The sequence below is a fragment of the Chiloscyllium plagiosum genome, unplaced genomic scaffold, assembly GCF_037043375.1.
Source record: "Chiloscyllium plagiosum isolate Xiang-an unplaced genomic scaffold, Cpla_swu_hap1 HiC_scaffold_40, whole genome shotgun sequence".
Classification (NCBI taxonomy): Eukaryota; Metazoa; Chordata; class Chondrichthyes; order Orectolobiformes; family Hemiscylliidae; genus Chiloscyllium; species Chiloscyllium plagiosum.
In genome coordinates, this window is record NW_028270178.1 from 27,349,420 (window position 1) to 27,367,987 (window position 18,568).

An 18,568-nucleotide genomic window follows, 5' to 3' on the forward strand; every position below is an offset into this window, starting at 1 on the left:
AGGCCTTCTCTTATTCCAGTGTTGTTGGGTATGTTTATGCCAAGATCACAGTCATTCAATATTGAAAACTAAGCAATTCTTTGTCCATTGAATTTTTAAAAAAATCTGTCACTGAAATTTTCAAGTCCCTGGCTATTTGTTCTCCTGTTGAACAGTATTTTAAAGAAGGGCGGCTTGCAGTATTCCAAATATTGCAGCTATTCACTGCCTATTAGTGGGATATTTCCAAATGCATTTTATACCGTTAACCAGTGAAAGGGGCAGGCAAATGGCAGATCATATAGGAAGTGAGAAAGCTTTAATCTGGTTGGTGAGGAGCCATAATATAAATAAAGTGGCCGAATTCTGGAGAGGAAGTGAAGGTGTACTTTTATATTTGCAAGTGGCTGGGCAGTTTGGTCGGCATGCAAAAAGCCATACAAAGTCAAATTAGCGTACAAAGGTCAGGGAAATGCTGCCAAACCTGTATACTTTACTGTTTCAGCCACAGTTGGGCAAAAGAGTCCTGATTTGAACTCTTGAAAATTGAATGGCTTTTAATGGGTTAAAACTGAACTCTGCACACATCTGAGCAACTCATGTTAGGAAGAATATCAATGCCTTAGGTAGGCTCTTGGAGGAGATTAATAGTCATAGGGGCATAACAACAGAGCATTCAGTCCCTTGAGCCTGTTCCGACAGTCATTGGCTGATCTGCAAGTTAACATCATACACCTGCAATTGTGATTTATCCCTTAATACCTACGCTCAACAAAAAAACAATTCTATCTCAGATTTAAAATTAACAACTGATCAAGCATTCATGCCATTTGTGCAGGAGAGTTACAAACCTCCACCAGCTTTTCAGAGTGGAAGTACTTCCGAACATCTCTCCTGAATACACTGGCTCGAATTCTCAGACTTCGCCCCTTTGTTCTAGAATGCCCAAACAGTGGAAACAGTTTATCTTTATTTACTTTGTTTCTTAAATTCTCGAGAAACAAGGTCTGATTTACGTCCCACCTCTTAATAAATCACAAAAGTACAGGTATCATTCTTAAAAATCTACTCTGTACTCACTCCAAGACCAACATATCCAACCTAATTTGGTGCTGTCTGGCTCTGCTCACAGCACTTCAAGTGAGATCTAAACAGGGTTTTCTATAACTGCAGCAAGACTTAAATGGCCTTATATGGGATGAGAGCTTCACTGTCTAGCACCGCATTTAATGCCCATCTCAGAGGACAGTTAAAATACAACCGCCTTGCTGTGGGTCTGGAGTCACATATAGCTTATACCAGTAAAGGATTTGTGAAACGTACTTTGTGATTTTCCCTGCTGGAAAATACTGAGGTAAAATGATTGATCAGCGTAGGCGAAAGTGAGGACTGCAGATGCTGGAGATCAGAGTCAAGACGGGAGTGGAGCTGGAAAAGCACAGCAAGTCAGGCAGCATTCGAGGAGCAGGAAAATTGACGTTTCAGACAAAGACCATTCAGCAGGAAGGATTCCTGATGAAGGGCTTTTGCCTGTAATGTTGATTTTTCTGTTCCTTAAAAGCTGCCTGACCTGCTGTGCTTTTGCAGCACCACTCTAATCTTGATTAACCAGCGTGTTGACGATTTCCCTGTAGGTATTGACAATATCCCCTGTAAGATTAAGTTCTGATTAATCCAATCGACTTGCTTACTGCGTGAACCTCGTTTGACATTAATAATAAGACATGATTTATTACCTTTGAAATACAAGACATATAAATGTACAACTTAACAAAACCAGTCTTTCCCTCTAATATTCTGATTAACCTTCCAGTACTGAAATGTCTATGCCCACACACTAGTTCAAAATCCTCAATTACAGCTCATCGAACTGGAAATGGGGCTGTTCTCCCTACTCCAAAGTTCCTGCTTCGTTGTCCTGATATTTTCTGGAGAATGCGTGGGATCTCTCTGATTTGAATGGCTTTTTTTTAGCGATGAAGTAGAGGTGCTGGTTTGGACTTGGGTGGAAAATGTCAGAAGTCACATGACATTCGGTTATCCTCCAATTTATTTGAAACCACAAGATTTCGTGTGATTTCAGAACTTCTTTCAGCTAGTTATCCAGGTCATTTCCGATGCAGTGGCTTAGCAGTATTATAATGTACCAGCGTAATTATTATAACTTAAATTTGGAGTCTATCTTAGGAAGGGTGTTACATAAGACAGTATTTTATATTTTATGTTCCCCATCTTAATTGACCTGTCTCAAAAACAGTTCTACTGAAACTCAGATCTTGGTCCACCCCAAGCATTGTGGCAATGTCTCACCAACAACCCATTCAATGGACAATGAAAGTGAAGGTGTGGACATCTGTCTGGCTTGATTCAGTTTGACAGTGAATGTTGCAAACTTCCTGGTTAAATGCCTCAGTTCCATTTCCTCTTCAACATCAGTTCAATGTAATCAATCAAGATAATGGCATTGTGCAACTGGGCCTAGTACACTGATGCCACTGCCGACACCACGATTCTGTTCCAGCTTCATAACGCTGCTGCTGTATACACCACTGATTGCATCTACCTCCACCGTCACCACCACGAGGAACAGATGTTCAAGATGAAGAAGGGAAAGAAAAGAAGACAGAAGCTGTGACCAGCCTTTTGATGAAGTGCTCAAGGGAGATTGAAAAGGAACGAAGTGTTTCACCTGTGAAGTGAGAGTAGAGAGGCTGGATTTGGTTTCAATCCATCCACTGAAGTCAAGTCAGTGTTTTTCTCTGACCACTGCCTCCTGCCGACCTGCAATGGAGCGTGGAATCTGAACGTGAAACTGCTGATCCCAGAAAACATGGAAGAGTTAAAAAGAGTTCCACAGATTGGAGAAACGTGAAGCCCTCCTTTGAGTCTCCATCAGACTTGTGGGAATTTGTCAAGAAGACTATCAAGACGATTTTTATACTGAAAAATGCTTTGAAGGTGAGACAGTGACGGGGAATACTCCACAAAAGCGTGCAGAACCTACTCCTGTTGCACACAGTTGGGGTTGATATGACAGATGATCTCCAGGAGGAGAAGAGCCAGTAAGCTTCGCTCTTTACTTCAGAAGCCTCCAAGATAATATCCCGGTCCAGAGTACACTGCAGAGAAGTGTGAGACCTGCACGCTTATCTCCTTTCTGGGTGGTGCACTGGGAGAGCAATGTGCTCAGCATCCTGAAGAGAGAAGATGCCTCGGTAACATCTCCATAGTCTGAGATCCTAAGGAACAGCAAATCCTTTTATACCAGATTGCATGACACGAAGTACACAGATAGTGTGGCCCCTCTGTCATTCCAGTCCTACCTCGCAGAGGTCACAGGCGACTGCACAAGGGAGACGTTGGTCCAGCCGTTATCTCTGAATAAGATGACCAAAGCCTTCGACTCCTGAGACAAGAATAAATTTCCCCAAAGTTACGGCTTAACGGACGAGTTATGTTCACTCTCTGGGCCTTGACTGGCAAGAACTTGCTGGTGGTGTATGACAATCTTCTTTGAACAAGTACCCTGTAGTCCATGAGGACAAGTATCGCCCCCCTCATCAACAATCAGAAAGGGGAGACAGATAACTGACGAACAATTTCGTTGTTGAGCAAAGATTAATAATCTTGTCTCAGGTCATCGCCAACCAGATCACATCTGCTTGGGAATCAGTGATTTACCCCGACTGAATCTTATTTGCATCGGTCGGGATGATCCAGAGAGCCGCACATTCCTGAGGGATATGATTGCCTGCGTGCAGGACACGGGGAGATGGAAGGTTGCCTCCGCAGTCCGGACCAGGAGGAGGCCTTTGACAGAATATTTCTTACCTACTGTGGGATGTGCCCTCCAAAAGGGGATTTGGAGAGGCCATACGTGAATCAATCCAACTGTTCTCCACCATCGTCATTAGTGCAACCTCAATCAAAGGTTGGGAATCAGGAAGCTTCCCAATCAAATACGGAGTCAGGCAGAGCTGCCCATTCTCACCTTTCTTGTTTTATTGTTTACCTGGAGGCAACTGAATAATTGTTGTACTTCATTCAGACGTTTCTTCCTCATTAGCAACTGAGTATTCGCTGAGAATTTCTTTGACCGAGGTCCCTAAATTCATCATTTCGCAATTATACAATTCATTATATAGATTCAGGAACGGAGTTTCAGTCTCAATTTCTTCATTCTCCATCCTAATAAACAATTTGAACATTTTATGATCACTCTTTCCCAATACAAATACACTGTTAAAGCATGTGATTGCATTGTGTCCGTAGTTTTATGCAGACCATCTAATGCTGGATAACATAGTATAGCCAAGCATCAGGAACTTCCAATCTTGCTGGATAATCTGATATTCAGATAATCAAATGCCAGATAATTGTGCTTCCTCTGCATGTTGTTAAGCCATGCTATTGTACCGTCTCTGTCATTTTTGGAGTAAGTATATTAAATCGCTATATGCTTACACTTGTTCTACTGTATCAATTCAATGCTGCGAGACATAATACGTTAATCATTTAAGTGTGGTATTTCTGTCCAAATGCCACACACAGCATCACAAACAATAAATAATGAAGGTGAGCTTTAAGCAGTAACTGTGTCATGAAACATTCTGTTATCGAGGATCTCCTCAAAATCAAAACGTAGAGCTCCCAAAAGAACTCTGCCCCTGAATCTGTGCAGCACGTAAGTGAAGTGTCTGATCCTTAAGACTAGGATTCTGAAGTATAACACCTTTATGAAGACATAAATGGTTTCTGTTGCTTTCTTTTTCACTCGCAGATTTTCAATTCCTGAGGCCAGATTCATTTTTGTCCCAAATGAGTTTGATCCTCAACGTTTACATGTGCACCAATCAATGCGGATCCGCCAGAATGAGCGTGACCTGGAGATATTTCAGAGCTGACTTTGAGGCACACAAGAGCCGTACACCAGCAGACATGGGTGAGTGATTCTCTGTTCCCTGCAATGTACTGCACATGTGCAGTGAAGAAAGCTAAGATGACTGACTGATGAAGTGACGGAATAGCTTGAAGGGATATCTGATGGTGAGGCCAGGGAGGGATTTGAACACATAAAGATGCAGAATTGCCAATGTTTGAGCAGTAGTCAATATTGTCACTAAGTCCTTTAGTGATGGGGGAATTGTGTCTTCGTGTGAGGACTGGTAAAGGAGAGAAAACAGAGAATGGGAACAACATTTCATTTTCGTGTTCTCAGGCTGGTATTGTGGATCATTACTTGAGATACAGTATTTATAATCTCTATCAATGACTGGCATGATGAGATCGAATGTTAAGTTTGCTGATAGCGCACTCTTAGGTGGGACAGTAAAAGACAAGGAAGACATGGAAATGCTGAAAAGAGGAAGGGCAGTTTCAGTGTAAGTGACCAAGGCATAGCCTGAGCAACATATTGTGGAAAGATGTGAGTCATTCCCCCTTCATTTTAGCCTTGGAAAGATTTCACGCCTTAATAAAATTCTCAATGCCTCTCCTTGTCCTATAAAAGAGGCAACAATAAATCTTTCTATCCATTCAGTGCCCGAGGTTTCCATTATTCTTTTGAAAACTTTACTCCCCTCAGATCCTTCTGAATTCCAGGAATACAACAAGTGTCTGTTTCATTTCAGGTCCTCATTATTGAACCCTGGCTGGCCAGATATCATTCTGGGCAATCAATGCAGCATTCAAATGGGCATGGACTCCCCAGTGCCCATTCATTTGTTGTTTTTTTTTCCGATTTATATAAATTCAAGCGAGTGCTGAGCTAACATCAAGTGACAACAGGGTACAAACCTAAATTGCTGACTGACTCTTTCAGGAGCATCTGTCCAGATGGAGTACACGATGGTAAATTGCCACGACGCTACTCAGGCTCAAGGAAGTTTCAGAACAATGTCAGCACATATTCAGGGGAGGGGTGTACTATGGTTGAGGCAGGGGTGTAAGCGGGAAAGTATGAAAAGATACGAGCCAGAGATCCTGGCACACATTGGCACCAAAGCTGTTTGTTGGTGAAACGACGCTTCAAGATTCGGCATCCTGCCATTCATCTCGCTTTATTTACATATGCAGAGCCTTTGACAGGAGCCTGTCACTGAATCAGGCACTCTGTATCTCAATATCCCTGACATTCACCCCTAAGAATCAACCAGGTCTCCCTTACTGACACAGATTAAAAGCCCCAATTAGGGATTTTATATTCAAGAATTTCCAGCTACCCGATCTCATGACAATCTTTACAGGGAGAAAAAAAGTATTGACTTTCTGAAAGTGGAAATTAGCGAATCGGACACGAAATTGAAAAGTAGACAATCTGTGAGTGAAAGAGAAGAGCAGCAAAATCACATTCTGGATCGCTTAAGATATTGTGCTTCTGAATCCACAGGATCAAACACTTCCTTCCCGTGCCTCACAGATTGGGGGACAGAGTTATTTCCAGTGCGTTACTTGTTGATTTTCGAGAGCTCCTCAATAATATGTGCGTTAAGTGATACCGTTACTGTCGAAACTCAACCTTTTCTTAAAAAAAATATGTCTTTATGATGATGTGCGAGATATTTGTTCAGAAATACACTGAAATAATACATCAATATCTTGAACTGGTCAGAACCGTCCAAGAACCTAATGAAACAATGTACATTGAAAGAACTGATTGATTACATCTCACAGTATTGGATTGACACAAGAGCACAGATGTAAGCATGCAGCAATTTGTTATATTTTCTCCAAAACTTGCGGACGCAATGAGATAATATTATGTAACAATATTATTGCATTTGGGGAGAATGAACATAAAATGCTAACGTGTTGGTGTGCGATTTCCTGTCAAAGGCCTTCTCCTGGTTCAGGCTGATAATGCAGGTTTCCAAACTCACTATCTCATTCATATACAATCATATCGTGAAGGCAGCACGAGGCTCTCAGAGATCATCCTGCCCGGTACAACACAGGTTGGGTCGGGGTGAATCACTGATCTCACAGCAGATCTGACCTAATTGGCGATGATCTCAGGCAGGCTTCTGTAAATTACTTTTAGCAGTAAAACTAGTCGTCCGACCTCACTGTCTCCTTCTAAATGTAGATAAGAGCAATGATAACTTTCCTGTTGAATTCACACAGGCTACCTGTTCAAAGTATACTGTTGTCCACTTCCAGCAGAACAAGGCCAATCAAGTACCACAGAGGTGAAAACAATTCAAGTGATAAGCCATCACTTCTGGAAAGTGTACGCTTTTCTAAGGATTTGAGTGCCTTGGTCAGCTTCTCCAGACAGAACCGCTAATGCAGATTCTCCCGTCTGCTGTCGTCTAAGACCTCCGTGATTAGATGACAGGAACCAAGTGGGAGGCTGCACTGTCTTTGTGCTTCACGACATATAGACTGGCATCAAAGGAATTGCTGATCCTCAGGATGTACTTCCCGGTGGTCACTCTGTCAGTAGAAATGCTTTTAGTTCGGACTCATCCGACAATTAGCCCCAGGGCCTGGCTTCACAAACAGACAAAGATTGTTTGGTCTGTTTCTTTTACCACAAGCTCTCTCAAAGGCCACAAGTTATTTTCAGCAAACAGTTCTTAGTTTACAGCTCGAAACACATTTTATTAAAAATTACAAATAACAAAAAGTCACTGAAAGTTCTATCACCTCTACGCCCCATCATTTCTGGTGTATTGTTCACCTCCTTTGTGAAGGCTCTGTGGGGATATAGACAGCAAGGGTTTAGAGTAATATGTGCCAAATTGGACCATTTAGGATATCTGGTCAGCATGGCTGAGTTTGATTTGATTCGATTTGATTGATTTATTATGACATGCACAGACGCCCAGTGAAAAGATTTGCTTATGAGAAACACTGGTATATCATACGAAGCAAGAATATAAAGAACAAAAGATTTAAACAGATGTACAAAGGTCACATTGCACATGGCAGACAAGAGAGATCAGAGTGAGATAGATCAGCATTACTTGAGTCATGAGACACCATTCAATAGTCTAACGACAGCTGGGCAGAAGCTGTTCCTGAACCTGCTGGTGTGCGTTCAGGCTTCCGTACCTTCAGCCTGACAGAAGAAGTTGCTGGGGATCATTACCGCGTTGGGAGGGGTCTAACCGAGTCCATCAATGGAAGGTTGGCTCATGCAATGGCCTGGTTTGTCAGGATGTCAGACTGGGATGAGGTAACATTTTGATGCAGGTAATGAATTGATTTTTTTTTTGTTTCTGATTTCCAGCGTCTGCAGTTCCTTTGGTTTTGAACAGCTCCTTCTCCAACCTGTTACACCGAATGAGGCGATTCAGCAGGTGGAGGCGATGGCCTTGTGGAATTATCACTGGACTGTCAATCCAGAGACCCAGATAATGTACTGGGGACCCGGACACAGCAGATGGCAGTATTTAAATTCAATAAAAGTCTGGAATTAAAGAGGCTAATGATGACCGGTTGTTGGTTCAATCATACCCTTGAGAGATGGAAACTGCTGTCCATCCCTGGTCAGTACGACATGTGACTCCAGAACCATAACAATGAGGTTGACACTTACCTGCCCTCGAGGCAATTAGGGATGGCCGATAAATGCGGGAGCCAGCAAGCGACGCCCTCATCCCCTGAATGAATAGAAACAAAGCTCCTTCTTGAAACGGTAACAGAAGAATTGGAGGAGGCAATATTTTTCACTTTTAGCTGGCAGATGCGAACAGCAGAAATCCATTCATCCGCTCTCATGTAAGGACAAGAACAGCAGATGGACATTACATCAGTCCACACTGTTCTACTTGTTAAATAAAAGGCACTTAGTAAAGGGAAGGTGTGAGCAGTGGGAATTTGCGTGATGTTCAGTGACAATTGCATTGGGAATGAGGAGTAGTCGGTGAGGTGGAGAGACGTGATCCTGGGAGGCAATGCAACAGGGAGGCAACTAATTGCGTGAATGGGCAAATTGAGAGCAAGGCTCAATGTTCACTTTTGGAAATTTGAAAGGATGAGACCATTTGTTGATAGCTCATTGGAAGACTTTGCTTCTCTCCCCAACATGGAATAAAGCTCCATATAATCTCTATTACCCTGCACTTAATCCTTTCTCTATTCCCCACTATTTAATCATCTCTATCATCCTGTATGCAATCTACTCTCTTCCCCAGCGTTTAATTCCCTTCTGATTACCTTGTCAGTCACTTTATTTCTCTCTCTCTCCCACTCTCTGTCTCTCTCTCTCCCTCTCTCTCTGTCTCTCTCTCTCTCTCCTTCCCTCTCTATCACTCTCTCTCTCTTTCTCGTTCTCTCTGTGTATAAGCCCTTATCTCTATCCATCCCTTCTATTCGCTACCTGGTATTTACTCCTCCCTCTCTTCGTCTGTATTTAGCCTCCACTCTTATTCTTTACTCGACCCAATTGCTGTCTGTATTTGATTTTCTCTATTTCCCTGTCATTATCCATCTCTCTTCCTTTGCATTGAAACCTCTCCGTGTTACTCTCTGTTTAGTCCTGTCCAAAAAACCTCCCGTTTAATCTTCTCACAAGTACTCTCCATTGCTCCGCTCTACTTAAATCGCACACATGACAATCATTAACATTCACTCTGTATTAAACTTTCTGCCTCTTACTCTCTCATTAGCCCTCTCACTATTGCTCTTCATTTATCCTATTCACTCTGTATTTAACCCTTTCCTTTCCCCTATATTTAACCTTCCCCCTGCTATCCTGCATTCAGCTCTCTCCTCATTACTCTCCATTTAATTCTTTTCCTATTACTCTGTATTAACTCCCCTCCATTTCCCCTTAACTGAACAAACACATTACTCCACTGTGTTCAACACTCACCCTACTACTCTGAATTGTATCCTCTCAAGTTTCAAAAAGGTGGTAACCCACCATCAAGTCACTCTGCATTCACACTTGCATAGTACATGACACTGACCCAGCCAGCACAAAGCTGGTTCCTCCAGTGAGCAGAACCCTTACAACCTTGTTTATATCTGTCAGCCAGGACTTCCTGATTGTACCAGTTTAGCAGCCCTAATCAGGGAACTCATATTCAAGGAGATCCATCTGGCTGAGCTCATCACAATCCCTTCAGTTTCTCCTGTATTAACTCTCTTCCTGTGTCCCTGTAATCAGGTTCCTCCCTCTTATTCCTTCTCCTAATAATTTCTATTAAATCTTCCACCGTTTCTGTCTCACACTCCCCCTTTTCCTGCATTCATCTGTCTCCCTGTTACTTTCCACTTCACCCTCACCTATTGTCTATTTAATCCTCTCCCCATTATTGTCTGTTAAATTCTCTTCCTATTGTATTTTTAACACTATCTATATCTGTATTTAACCCTCCCTCTTTCCCCAATGCTCTTTAATTAATGCCCTCCACCCCTAGCCACCCCTTCCAGAAAAAATATTTACTTTCTACAATAACCAGTGAACGGGTGTTCCTGCCTCATCAGTCTCCACAACCGCTAACACGACAGCCGCTGCTCTGTGCTGCCGGCTCTCTGGCCGGCGTTGGGACTGCAGATCCATCCCAACATGCTGGAGGAGCTCGGTAGCACCCCCACAAGGTCAGAGACAGTATCGCTTTTAAGAAGAAGAAAGGCATATCCTTAATATGAACTTGTACTGTATTGATGCATAAATAGAAACAGATATAATATACAACAGTACTTACATATAAACATTAAGAGCTTAAATATGGAACAATACTTGGATATAAACTGGAACATCTCCAATACAAATATTATTTACGTTCCAATACACGATAACAGTATTTGCAAACACAATCAGCTCTAATACACGACAATATTTATACAGACACAAACAACTCTTGCATGCAACTAAACATAATTTATATTATGCACATAAAACATGAAATGATGTGTATATGAAGGACTCGTAGCAAGGAAGTGAATGCACTGTTGCCAAATTTGCAGATAACACAAACATAAAAGGGAAGGCATGTTGGGACATTGTGTGTGCTTTCTTAGGTATGGGGATAGTGGTGGTCTTCTAGAGGTAGATGGGGACGTCAGCTTGTTGGAAGGAGACGTTGAAGATGTCGGTGAATACCCTTGCCAGTTGGTCTGTACAATATGTAAGAGCATGGCCAGGGACTCCATGCATGCCCGCTGCTTTCCTTGGGTTGACTGTCGAGAAGGCGATTATGACATGTTCAGCCTTGAACGAGGGAACATGTGTGTTAGGGGATGTAGGTGCAGGCGTCACTGAGCCACTGTATTCTGCTGAAACTATCAGAGAAAGCATTGACCTCCTCAGCCAGCGATGTGTCTTTTTCCGCTAACTTGCTATGCTCATTTTGCATCCCGTAATGTTCTTTCGGCTTTGCCATAGGCGATGAGAGACTGGTAGGTATGGGCCTCTGATGTGGTCTTGTCTTTGCTCATGCCGACCCTGAAGGCCCTGAGGAGGTATTGTCCGGATCCCCTGCATAGGTTTGGGTCTTCCAACTTGAATGTTGCCTGTCTGGTCTTCAGTTGGGAGTGGATTTCCTGATTCACCCAATGTCTACGCTTGGAGAACACTTGAATTTATTTCTGCAGTCTTCCATGCATTTGCTAATGATGGTGGTGATTACTCATCCAGGTTTTCTGCTGAGTACTTGACACGATCCAGTACATCAATTCTAAGCAGTCCCAGAGACTGTCATTCACAGCCTCAGACCAGCATTGTACTTCGTGTTGTGAAGAGTGCTTTCATTTCAGCTTCTGCTTGTAAGCTCTACCCATACATCGGAGAGATTCGGACCTGAGGGCACAGGCACAGAATGGAGAGACGACTTTTGGAACAGAAATGAGAATGAATTTCTGCAGACAGCGGATAGGTAATCTATGGAAACAATTGACGCAAAAGTCTGTGGAGGCGAGGACATTGACTGTGTGATGATGTTGCTCCTTTACAAAGTTTATTTTGTCCTTCATTTTTTTTTTCTTGGAGTTTTGGCAAATGTAGCGGTTCCCGGGTGTCTAGTCTGGGTGCGATCTGTCACAGCTAACAGACACTGCTCAGGAGAAGGTTTGGATGTAAACAAACAAATGACAGCGGAGTGGCCAATTCTCCCAGCTCAGTTTTTCTCTGGTCTGATTTAGTTTGGTTTGGTGTTCGTAATCAGTCAGTTTTTCAAACTTCTGGTAAAAGGAACAGCTACATGGAAGAAGTTGTTCCACGTTGAATTTCTCTCTGACATCTCTGCTGTAAGACACTGTGTTTGATTTCAACCGTTCTGTCATGGGGTGTTTGTGGGGATTGTTGCAGGGATTTGGAGCAATATTTAATTTGGGATCGTCTGGTGTGTTTTCTGATAGGTTACGTTATTCTGTATTCTTTTCTCTTTTGTTAGTGTTTCATTCGGTTATCAGGAGCTCAATTTCTTCTGGTATACACACTTTAAAATTGCTCAAAACAAGTAGAAAAGTTAGGGTCTGGGCTATCATCTTGACATGTATTGAAAGGGTTTGGTCCATAACAAATATATTAAAACTAGAGATATATGGATTCCTGATTGGTATGGGAATCATAAGTTAAGAGGAGAAGGCAAGAGAACAGATTTGAAGAATTGGTCATTCATGTTCAAATGGCAGAGCAGACCCGATGGGCCAAATGGTCTACTTCCGCTCCTGCGTTGTATTGACGTATAATGCAATATGTAACAACATTTATATGGACACAAATAGCTTCAACAAGAAAACAATATTTACATATTGCATCCTTGGTTCAAAAATGGACAAAAGAATTGGACTCCGGCCTTTCACTGAATATTCCGCTGTGTTGTTTAGTTAATTACACTTCGGTCCTTGTACTGAAGGAACAGTTCAGCTATCAGGATGCAGGAGGTACTGAAATTGATATTTAGATATTTCCCAGGTTGTCAGAAATAAGCCATTGAAAGCAATCTGTGACCGTGACCTGCTGAATGGTTCAAATCTCCTTTTTCAGGAGAGGGAGTCTCATGATCAGACATAGACAGAACCATACCCAGAGGGACACAGAAACACACCCAAACTCTCACACACATATACACATACACGCAGACACACACCCACACTCTCACACACTCACAAAGCACACCCACACACAGAAATACAGTCAAAGTGGGATATAGGAACAGACTAACAAACAAACGCACACATACACCCACGCACATGCACAACACAAAATAACACAGTCAAACTGAAATGGGGGAACACACTGACACAAAGACGACAGAAATATTCTCACACCTTCATAACACACAGAAATACAATTAGAGTGCAGAAGACTGCACAACTACTCACATGCGTGCATACACACACATACACACACGCACGCACGCACACACACGGAAAAACAGACGTACTGAGACAAAAAAGAAAGACATAAATGTTCAGACAGAACACATACACGTCCACTCACAAAGGAATACAATCATACTGAGATATCGTAACAAATACACACACACACACACAAATACAGACATGCTGACAGAGAAAGTAACACACCCATGTACATGCCTGATGTATACTGTCCACACACAGAGAAATTGTTATACTGAGATATAAGAACACATCTCCATAGAGACACAGAATTACACCCACTGCCCCAACACATATATAAACGAACACAGAGTAAGAGACATTATACGCCAACCTGCAATAACTGACAGAAACTTCTTATGCATACACACAAACACATTCAAACACAGTTAATGAACTACAATCACAATACGATACAGACAGAGAGCGATACTCAGAAACAAACTGAGACACACCCAAGAGAGGAACAGAGAGATCCTGCTGGGGGCACAGAAAGATCTTGACACACGGACAGACAGCCAAACACAGTCTGATCAACACACTCACCTGCTTAAAAAAGAGCACAGCCAGGTAGAGACACATCCCACATTCCCACAATAATACACTGACACTCAGAGGCACATACACACATAGAATCACAAAGCCTTCATGACATACTGATAGTAACACCACCACACCCCCACACACAAGCACACACACAGAAAACCACACAGTCATAGGACTGTAACCGCAAATACAGCATGCACACAAGCACAAACGCATCAGATGCACATGTGCAAAACACACACAGGTACACAATCACACAGGCACAGTAGCGTGCACTCAACTTCACAGAAACACTCGCATATAGACTGAATAACATTCCAAATACATAAACAACTGAAGTTGAAGTCACAGACATTCTTCGCAATACACACAAAGTGAAACACACACACACAGATGCATAAACATACTCATAATGTGTCACACTCACGGATGACAATTACGGAGGGACGCTCTCACACAGAGTGAGTTCCTCAAAAAGGCAATGACGTCCCTCCACCCCACATAGAGACATACAGAGACCCTCACACACTGAAAGGTAAATTCATGAATACACCTCCCGCACAGCACATGGAAAGGAAAGGGAAATGATCAAAGTTCAGCAGACTTAATTACAGTAATGTGTCAAAGGATTTCTAATGTATCTGTGCACTTCGTATTTTGCAAACTCATTGCCTGGGGAAAGATCAGTGATTGTATGGATCAGGAACGGATTTGAGTCAGTGTAAGTGAGGATGTGTTAGACTGAGAAAACAAGTGTCTGACATGGTCCAATTAAAAAAAAAACTCAGAGGGCGAGGGAGAGACAGAGAGGGACAAAGAACTAAATAGACAGACAAAGAAGGAGAGACATTAATGGAGACAGAGGGACAGAAAAACACATAAACAGGTAGAAAGACAGAAGGAGAGAGAATGATACAGACAGTGAGGGACACATACAGCAAAGCAAACAGAGAGAGAGAGTGAAACTGAGCAAGAAGCTGAGAGATGGGGACAGTGCGAGAGAGAAAGAGAGGAACAAAGACAGATAGAAAGAGGCAGAAAGAGAGAGAGAGAAAGCAATATCCTTGTGATGGGAGGAGACAAGGGGTGGACTCAACAAACTGTCTCAAAAATAAATGTGCATGTAACAATAACCCATTCAGATTAGGGCATCATCAGCACACGGAACCTTTTACTTGTAACAAAGTGTTAATTGTGAGTTGTATAGAGAGAATCTAACAATCATCGTGGTGCAGGAGAGACAGTTTTGACCCTTCCCATTCTCCCCGCAGTGCAAATGCAGAGACCCCTCCTGCCAGTCTGTAACGCTCATCCACAGGGCAGTCTGTGAACACCCAATGTTACAGAAAACCCATCACTCAGAGCCAGTCCATCATTTCGAATCACTCCTCCAAGCCCCTTTCCATCCTCGTTGCATTTTAAGTCAAGAAATTACGTAACCAGTTGGTGCACCGCATTCCTGAACTTCTGTCTGAACTTGGGCAGAGTCACTGCATAAAATAGTGTGTTCGTGCTGCAGCTTAAATCCTTTAGCTTCTCTCCAGGGAACGTAAACTGGATTAGACGCCAGTTCAACAAACGACGTGCTTCATTCATGTTAATGTAAAAGACGTTTGCAATGTACACTAACCACAGAAGTATGATGCTGATGGATATGGTTCAGAGGGAAATCACCGACTTCCTCCGACTCTACATCTCTGTGTCTTTGTGACTCTCTCCCTTCCTCTGACACCACATTCTCTTGCGGACTTGACTGCCCACTAAAATGTGCCTGACCGTCAGAGTGTTCATCAACAGAATTAACAGGAATGGGGTGAAATGAGTTAAAATGATATCAAACCATTTAAATCCCAGCCATCTGGGATCAGTAAAAGAACTTGACTTTGTTATGCAGAAAATCGGAACATTGTCAATGTTCTTGCCAGGTTTATACCTAAAATAGAAGGGAATACATTTTAAACACAGCAGAATGTCAGTTGCAGCCAAAGCCACAGTCAAGGCTTTTTCTGTCCAATATTTATGCTTCAGTTTCAAGCAGAAAATGGCGAGAAAACAATCAAAGAAGAAAAGGACAGTGAACCAGACAGAACAGTCTGTGGGTGCACGCACCAATACAGAGACAGCATTGCACACAGGAGTGATGTTAAGGAAAAACCTTGGGTAGTAAAAAAACTCTGAATCGCTACAGCATGATGTTGGTGAGAATGAACAATAGTTCAGACATTGTCACCGCCAACAGCCAGCGCGTTGTGCAGTTAGAGAGGCCGCATTTCCGCCATTTAAGAATAAAAATGAGCAGGAAATTAACTGCAAAAGACAGAAGGTAAAAGGCAAATCAGAAATTACTGATAAAAACTTATCCTCATCTGCCCAGAGAGCAATGGAAGATCTTCATATCTAACTGGTGCAGGGAATTGACAGACGTCAAAAGGGGCATAATTTTTAAGGTGAAAGGTAAGAGGTTGGGGCTATTTGGAGAAAATGCTTTCAGCCAGGCAGTAGTGGGAATGCAACACTTGGGAGGGTATTGATGGTGGAAACCTCACAACCTTTAAGAACAACCTGGGACGAGATTAGATTTCATCTAGCTTTGATAGCACAAGCTTGATGGGCGGACGGACCTATTCAGTACAGTAGTGTTCCAGGGCAGTAAAAATTACTTGCGGGAGGGAGGTTGGTAAGTGAAACATTTTCATGAAATGAATCAAAGGCTGTGGATACAGGAAATATGAAAGAGAAACAGAAACAACCGGTGAAACTCAACAGGTATGGCAGCATCTGTGGAGAGTGAAACAGAGTTAATGCAATCATTCTTCATCAGATTACCTTCGTCTGAACATTTGTCAAGGATCTCAAAACATCAACTTGGTTTTCTCCTTGCACAAGGCTCGAGCATTGAGTACAAAGGACGGGGATTCAATTACAAACGGGAATTCAGATTCATGGTGTTTTATTTATATAAAATGAAACATTTGTTCGACTGCTTTTAGCATACTGGGCGTAGTGACAGTAATAGAGATGTAGAGCACGGAAACAGACCCCTTGGTCCAAGTCGTCCTTGCTGACCAGATATTCTATAATAAACTAGTCTAATATGTCCCCATATCCCTCTAACCTTTTCCACTTAATTTATCCGTCCAGTCGAATTTTAAATGTTGTAATTGCAACAGCCTTCACCATTTCGTCTAGCTTTTCATTCTACACCTGCACCACGTTTTGCATGAAAAATGTTTTCCGTTGGTACTTTTATATCTTTCTCCTCTCACCCGAAACTTATGTTTTCTCATCTATGGACTCCCCAACACCAGGGAAAATACTTTGTCTATGTGCCCTATCCATGCCCCTCATAAATTTTTCAACTCTATAATGTCACCCCTCAGCCTCCGATGCTCCAGGGAAAACAGCCCCAGCCTATTCAACCTCTCAGTATAACTCAAACCCCCCATCCCTGGCAATATGCTTGCAAATACTTTCTTAAACCTTTCATGTTTCACATAATCCTTCCTTTTGGAGTGAGACCAGAATATCACACAACTTTTCCAAAAGTGGCCTATACAATCTCCTGTACAGCTGGAACATGATCTCACAACTCTTATAACCAATGCTCTGACCAATAAAGGAGCACATTCCAAACGCTTTCTTCGCTATCCTATCCACTGAATACTCCACGTCCAAGGATACGAGGAACTGCACTCCAAGGTCTCCTTGTTCAATAATACTCCCCAGGAATTGACCATTGAGTACAGGTCCTGCCCGGATTTGCCATTCCAAAATGCAGCATCTCACATTTATCTCAATTAAACTCCATCTGCCACTCTTCAGCCCATTGGCCCATCTGGTCAAGATTCCATTTTTCTCTGACATACCTTCTTTGCATCTGCAGCACTTCGAATGTTGGTGATATTTACAAAACGTACTAACCATTCCTGCCATATTCACTTCTAAATCATTTATATCAATGACGAAAATCAGTGGACCCAGTACCGACTCTTGTCGCACACCAATGGTCACAGGCCTCTAGCCTGAAAAGCAACCCTCCACTATCACCCTCTGTCTTCCAGTTTCGAGCCAGTTCTGCATCAAAATAACTAGCTCCCCCTCTATTCTATGTGGTATGAACTCACAAAGCAGACTATCATGAGGAAAATTGTCAATCACCTTACTGAAGTCCACATAGGTTTTGCCCACCACTCTCCACGCATCAATCCTCTCCGTTACTTCTTCAAAAAACTGAATCAAGTTAGTGAGACATGATTTCCTATTTGCAAATCCGTGTTGAAAATTCCTAATCACTCCTTCCTTATTCAAATACACGGTACATATGAATCCTGTCCCTCAGGATTCCCCCCAACAACTTACCGCCACTGATGTCAGACTCAACGGTTTATAGTTCCCTGGCTTTTCCTTACCATCTTTCTGACATCGTGACACTACATTAGACAAAATCCAGTCTTCCAGCACCTCACCTGTGACTATTAATTATCCATTTATCTCAACATGGGGCCAGAAATCACTTCCCTAGCCTCCCAAAGATTTACAGAGTACACCAGTTCAGGTCTTGGGGATTTACCCAACTTTATACGTTCTTTGACATCCAGCAAATCCTGCTCTGGAATATGGACATTTTTCAAGATGTCACCATCTAATTCCACACATTCTATATCTTCTATGCCTTTCTCCACAGTAAATACTGATGCAAAATACTCGTTGAGTATCACCCCCATCTTCTGCATTTCTACACAAAGGC

The 18,568-nt window shown here is 42.4% G+C and overlaps 1 pseudogene; it reads left to right on the forward strand.

The window, feature by feature from the left end:
- The window catches only part of LOC148138418 (NACHT, LRR and PYD domains-containing protein 3-like), a 106,228-nt pseudogene that overhangs the window by 44,737 nt on the left and 42,923 nt on the right, over nucleotides 1-18,568 (forward strand).